The following is a 6,757-nucleotide window of genomic DNA, read 5'->3' on the forward strand; positions in this document are numbered from 1 at the left end:
GGTGAGAGCTCCCTCTCACACTGACCGTGTGCACTATTCTGTGACTCGTGACTCACCAGTGCAAGGTCCCCACATGGTGAGGGCGTGTTTCAATGTCAACAGTCAGTGCTGCAGAAATCTAATAAAAACCAGATTATAGGGAAGGGTGAAGGTCTTCTGAACATTTCATGTGCATTCACCTGTAAGTGAAAGGCCAACAGTAACAAGACAGGATATGTTCCTCTTTTTAGCCAGTCTTGTGACTCTGCCCCACACCCACTGACCACTCCCCGTGACCCCATTGCTCCCAGAATCACAGGTGCTATCCTTTTTTAAACATTTCGATAACTGTTGAAAGATCCCCACCCGGAAGTAAAAGACCTTAGATACCTGCTGGGGTAACCCAAGGTGTCTTCAAGATCTCCACCCGGAAGTAAAAGAGCTTAGACACTTGCTGGGGTAACCCAAGCAAGATCCCCACCCGGAGTAAACAACCTTAGGTACATGCTGGGGTAACCCAAGGTGTCCACCCGGAAGTAAAAGAGCTTAGACACTTGCTGGGGTAACCCAATGTGGCTTCAAGATCCCCACCCGGAAGTAAAAGAGCTTAGACACTTGCTGGGGTAACCCAAGCAAGATCCCCACCCGGAGTAAACAACCTTAGGTACATGCTGGGGTAACCCAAGGTGTCCACCCGGAAGTAAAAGAGCTTAGACACTTGCTGGGGTAACCCAATGTGGCTTCAAGATCCCCACCCGGAAGTAAAAGAGCTTAGACACTTGCTGGGGTAACCCAAGCAAGATCCCCACCCGGAGTAAACAACCTTAGATACATGCTGGGGTAACCCAAGGTGTCTTCAAGATCCCCACCCGGAAGTAAAAGAGCTTAGACAGGTGAGGGTAACCCGAAGTGCCTTCAAGATCCCCACCGGACGTAAAAGAGCTTAGACAGGTGCGGGGTAACCCAGAGTGCATTCAAGATCCCCACCCGGAAATAAAAGAGCTTAGACAGGTGAGGGTAACCCAAGGTGCCTTCAAGATCCCCACCCGGAAGTAAAAGAGCTTAGACTGGTGCGGGGTAACCCAAGGTGCCTTCAAGATCCCCACCCGGAAGTAAAAGAGCTTAAACAGGTGCTGGGGTAACCCAAGGTGTCTTCAAGAGCCCCACCCGGAGTAAACAACCTTAGGTACCTGCTGGGGTAATCCAAGGTGTCTTGAAGGTCCCCACCTCGAAGTTAAAGAGCTTAGACACCTGCTGGGGTAACTCAAGGTGCCTTCAAGATCCCCACCGGAAGTAAAAGAGCTTAGACAGGTGCGGGGTAACCCAAGGTGTCTTCAAGATCCCCACCCGGAAGTAAAAGAGCTTAGACAGGTGCTGGGGTAACCCAATGTGGCTTCAAGATCCCCACCCGGAAGTAAAAGAGGTTAGACAGGTGCGGGGTCACCCAAGGTGCCATCAAGATCCCCACCCGGAAGTAAAAGAGCTTAGACAGGTGCGGGGTAACCCAAGGTGCCTTCATGATCCCCACCTGGAAGTAAAAGAGCTTAGACAGGTGAGGGTAACCCAAGGTGCCTTCAAGATCCCCACCCGGAAGTAAAAGAGCTTAGACAGGTGCGGGGTAACCCAAGGTGCCATCAAGAGCCCCACCCGGAAGTAAAAGAGCTTAGACAGGTGCGGGGTAACCCAAGGTGCCATCAAGAGCCCCACCCGGAAGTAAAAGAGCTTAGACAGGTGCGGGGTAACCCAAGGTGCCTTCATGATCCCCACCTGGAAGTAAAAGAGCTTAGACAGGTGCGGGGTAACCCAAGGTGCCATCAAGAGCCCCACCCGGAAGTAAAAGAGCTTAGACAGGTGCGTGGTAACCCAAGGTGCCTTCATGATCCCCACCTGGAAGTAAAAGAGCTTAGACAGGTGAGGGTAACCCAAGGTGCCTTCAAGATCCCCACCCGGAAGTGAAAGAGCTTAGACAGGTGCGGGGTAACCCAAGGTGCCATCAAGAGCCCCACCCGGAAGTAAAAGAGCTTAGACAGGTGCGGGGTAACCCAAGGTGCCTTCATGATCCCCACCTGGAAGTAAAAGAGCTTAGACAGGTGCGGGGTAACCCAAGGTGCCATCAAGAGCCCCACCCGGAAGTAAAAGAGCTTAGACAGGTGCGTGGTAACCCAAGGTGCCTTCATGATCCCCACCTGGAAGTAAAAGAGCTTAGACAGGTGAGGGTAACCCAAGGTGCCTTCAAGATCCCCACCCGGAAGTGAAAGAGCTTAGACAGGTGCGGGGTAACCCAAGGTGCCATCAAGAGCCCCACCCGGAAGTAAAAGAGCTTAGACAGGTGCGGGGTAACCCAAGGTGCCTTCATGATCCCCACCTGGAAGTAAAAGAGCTTAGACAGGTGAGGGTAACCCAAGGTGCCTTCAAGATCCCCACCCGGAAGTAAAAGAGCTTAGACAGGTGCGGGGTAACCCAAGGTGCCATCAAGAGCCCCACCCGGAGTAAACAACCTTAGGTACATGCTGGGGTAACCCAAGGTGTCTTCAAGATCCCCACCTGGAAGTAAAAGAGGTTAGACAGGTGCGGGGTAACCCAAGGTGTCTTCAAGATCCCCACCCGGAGTAAACAACCTTAGGTACATGCTGGGGTAACCCAAGGTGTCTTCAAGATCCCCACCCGGAAGTAAAAGAGGTTAGACAGGTGCGGGGTAACCCAAGGTGCCATCAAGATCCCCACCCGGAAGTAAAAGAGCTTAGACAGGTGTGGGGTAACCCAAGGTGCCTTCATGATCCCCACCTGGAAGTAAAAGAGCTTAGACAGGTGAGGGTAACCCAAGGTGCCTTCAAGATCCCCACCCGGAAGTAAAAGAGCTTAGACAGGTGCGGGGTAACCCAAGGTGCCATCAAGAGCCCCACCCGGAAGTAAAAGAGCTTAGACTGGTGCGGGGTAACCCAAGGTGCCATCAAGAGCCCCACCCGGAAGTAAAAGAGCTTAGACAGGTGCGGGGTAACCCAAGGTGCCTTCATGATCCCCACCTGGAAGTAAAAGAGCTTAGACAGGTGCGGGGTAACCCAAGGTGCCATCAAGAGCCCCACCCGGAAGTAAAAGAGCTTAGACAGGTGCGGGGTAACCCAAGTTGCCTTCATGATCCCCACCTGGAAGTAAAAGAGCTTAGACAGGTGAGGGTAACACAAGGTGCCTTCAAGATCCCCACCCGGAAGTGAAAGAGCTTAGACAGGTGCGGGGTAACCCAAGGTGTCTTCAAGATCCCCACCCGGAAGTAAAAGAGCTTAGACAGGTGCGGGGTAACCCAAGGTGCCTTCATGATCCCCACCCGGAAGTAAAAGAGTTTAGACAGGTGCGGGTAAGCCATCAATTCCCAGTCTGGTCCCAAGCAGCACTCCATCTTGGATTTTCTGGTGACAAGAGAAGGACAGGCTGCTCCCCAGGGGTTCACGTTCACAGCTGTGGAGTGGAATGACCTCGACCTTGACTTGTGCCTCAGGAGACTGCCAGAGACATCTGTTCAGTGTTCACACTGGTTGGGACTAAGCGCAGAGCTGGTGGGAGCCAGCAAGGACTGTGTGGGAGGGGTCAGGACCCTCCACTGAAAGACTCATGCTATCCCACAGCCCCACGACCTTGCTTCCATCTGTGGAGCACATTGAAGTTACTGCAAGGCACGTGCAGCGCTGCATGAACCTCATGAATGAAGCAAAATAAAAAACACGATTTTGGATGTAATATTCATAGTGTTCTAGTATGGCGGGCCGTCTCAGAAGTGTAAGAAACAAGCACTGGCAAAGCCGAAAGGTCTCACCGTTTAAGTACCAATGCACACCCATTGCATTTGCCAATGCTTTTCATTCAGCATTGAAAAGAAAGAGAAAACACGCCTGTATGCGCTGCAATGCGGCCTCGGTGCACCAGCAACAGGGCCGGCCTTAGGCATGTGCAAGCTGTGCACCTGCATAGGGCCACCAAACCCCAGGGGCCGCCACGCCAATATATATCTTTAATATAATAATCCTCTGAGGATGGATACATTTTTGTGTGGCGGCCCCTGGCAGGGATTTGGCGGCCTCCGGCTCTGTTCCACTTCCAAACACCCTGATCCCGGTCCCCACCCCTATTCACTGGCCTCCGCGCCTGCGTTCCTCCTGGTTCCTAAGCTCCGGGGGGCCCCACCCGGAAGCCCACTTCCAGGGCCCCCTACCTACGCTCTCTGCCCAGTGCCGCCATGAGCCTAGAGCCGCCCCTGCCAGCAAGCATGGATTTGCTTCATGACCCATGTGATGACATCTGCACGCACGTGACGCATGACGTGGCCACCATTCTGAGTTACTTTTATTAATTGTTCAAGCTTACACATGCCACGCTTGGAGAGGTAAGTACAAACACACATTTACAATGCAACGGTCTCGCCTTTGCAAAACTTTGAGCTATAGGCATTGTAAATGACAACATTTTTATTTATGTGTTCGTTTTGAAAACAGATAAATAAATGGCATTGTCATTTACAATGGCAACAGCTTAAGCTCTCGCAAATGCGAGACCTATTGCATTGCAATGCAATAGGTCGCATATTTACGCGAGTTTGAGCTATTGACATTGCAAATAACAATGCGGTTTTATTTGTTTCTAAAACCAAAACATAATTAAAATGTCTCTCACACTGCTGTCTCTCCCTAGAACACGCATATGCTTTCTCTCACACTGCTGTCTCTCTCACACACACTGCTGTTTTTCACACTGCTGTCTTTCTTACACACAATGCTGTCTCTCACACTGCTGTCTCTCATACACACTGCTGTCTCTCACACTGCTGTCTCTCATACACACTGCTGTCTCTCACACTGCTGTCTCTCATACACACTGCTGTCTCTCACACTGCTGTCTCTCATACACACTGCTGTCTCTCACACTGCAGGTGTGGGTTGTGGGATGTAGGCTGTGGGTTTCCAGCTCATATCTGGAGGGTGGGCGCTGATGCGTTTCATGGGTATTTACATACTCCTTAATCAATCAATCAATCATTGCATTTATATAGCGCACTACTTACCCAGAGGGTCTCAAGGCGCTGGGGGGGGCGGGGGGGATCTGCCACTGCTCGAACAACCAGGTCTTGAGTTGCTTCCTGAAGGCGAGGTGGTCCTGGGTCAGGTGGAGGTGGGTGGGGAGGGAGTTCCATGTCTTGGCGGCGAGGTAGGAGAAGGACCGTCCCCCTGTGGTGGCTCTACGGATGCGGGGGACGGCGGCGAGGGCGTGGCTGGTCGATCGAAGCTGGTGTTTGGGAGCGTAGAAATGCCTTAGGGCATTAGTGGTAGTTTCAGAAGCTTTTGTTTTGGGGGGAGGGATGTTGGGGGTCAGATCTCAGTCCTAAGCCCGACACCTCTTCATGACCTTGCGCCCTCATGTCTCGTAAGAGTGTGTAGTAGAGAGTGTGTAGTAGAGAGTAGTAGCGTGTGCAGTAGAGAGTGTGTAGTAGAGTAGTAGAGAGTGTGTAGTAGAGTGAGTAGTGGAGAGTGAGTAGTAGAGAGTGTGTAGTAGAGTGTGTAGTAGAGAGTAGTAGAGTGAGTAGTAGAGATTGAGTAGCAGAGTAGTAGAGAGTGTGTAGTAGAGAGTGTGTAGTAGAGAGTGTGTAGTAGAGAGTGTGTGGTAGAGAGTGAGTAGTAGAGAGTGAGTAGTAGAGAGTGTGTAGTAGAGTGTGTAGTAGAGAGTGTGTAGTAGAGAGTGTGTGGTAGAGAGTAGTGAGAGTGTAGTAGAGAATGTGTAGTATAGAGTGAGGAGTAGAGAATAGTAGAGAGTGTGTAGTAGAGAGTGTGCAGTAGAGAGTGAGTAGTCGAGAGTGTGTAGTAGTGTGTAGTAGAGTGTGTAGAAGAGAGTAGTCGAGTGAGTAGTAGAGATTGAGTAGTAGATTCTTAGAGAGTGTGTAGTAGAGAGTGTCTAGTAGAGTGTGTAGTAGAGAGTGTGTAGTAGAGAGTGTATCGTAGAGTGTAGTAGAGTGTGTAGTAGAGTGTGTAGTAGAGTGTGTAGTAGAGAGTGTGTAGTAGAGTGTGTAGTAGAGAGTAGTAGTGTGTAGTAGAAAGTGAGTAGTACCACTGCCTGTGGTAAACACAGGAAACGCGCAATTGACAGATATGAGCACCCCATGCGCCATGAGCATATGAAAGGACCACGTTCGTCTTGGCAGCTCAAAAGACTGGTGGCGCTAGGGACAGGGGCGTAACACAGGCCCCTGCAGCCCCCACGGTGCGGGGAGGCCCTCACCCTCCAGGGGGCCCTGTCAGCACCGCACTTCTGTTGGGGAGCTCTCGATTGAGTCCGGAGGGGGCTCCTTCACGTACCCTGCAGAGGGGCCCCCTCAAGGTTCGTTACGCCACTGGCTAGGGAACGTGCTTTTAATGTAACCAAGAGCAATACAGAACAGTTAGTGTTGTGGGAAGCCGGGACTCAGCCCATAACAGTGGACGAACAGCTGGTATGATGGGGCATAAGAGCAGTCTGGGCATGCAGAGGGTGGGCAGCTTGTGCTGGGGCTTAGCTATGAAAACGTATAGGAGCGCGGCTGCCCCACAACACACGTGTGACTAAAGCACCCTATCATGCGTGCTTGGCAAACCACATGCATCAAACAAGCCATTCAGAAGGTATCATTTACAATTAAGTTAAACATAACCGATAAACCTACGTTGCTCTCCTTGTCACAATATAGCACACGCAAAGGGCATCCGCAAACTGCATCTGTTGGATGCACATATGTTCATATATCACATGCGAGTAGGGTGCC

The sequence above is a fragment of the Lissotriton vulgaris genome, chromosome 6, assembly GCF_964263255.1.
Source record: "Lissotriton vulgaris chromosome 6, aLisVul1.2, whole genome shotgun sequence".
NCBI lineage: Eukaryota > Metazoa > Chordata > Amphibia > Caudata > Salamandridae > Lissotriton > Lissotriton vulgaris.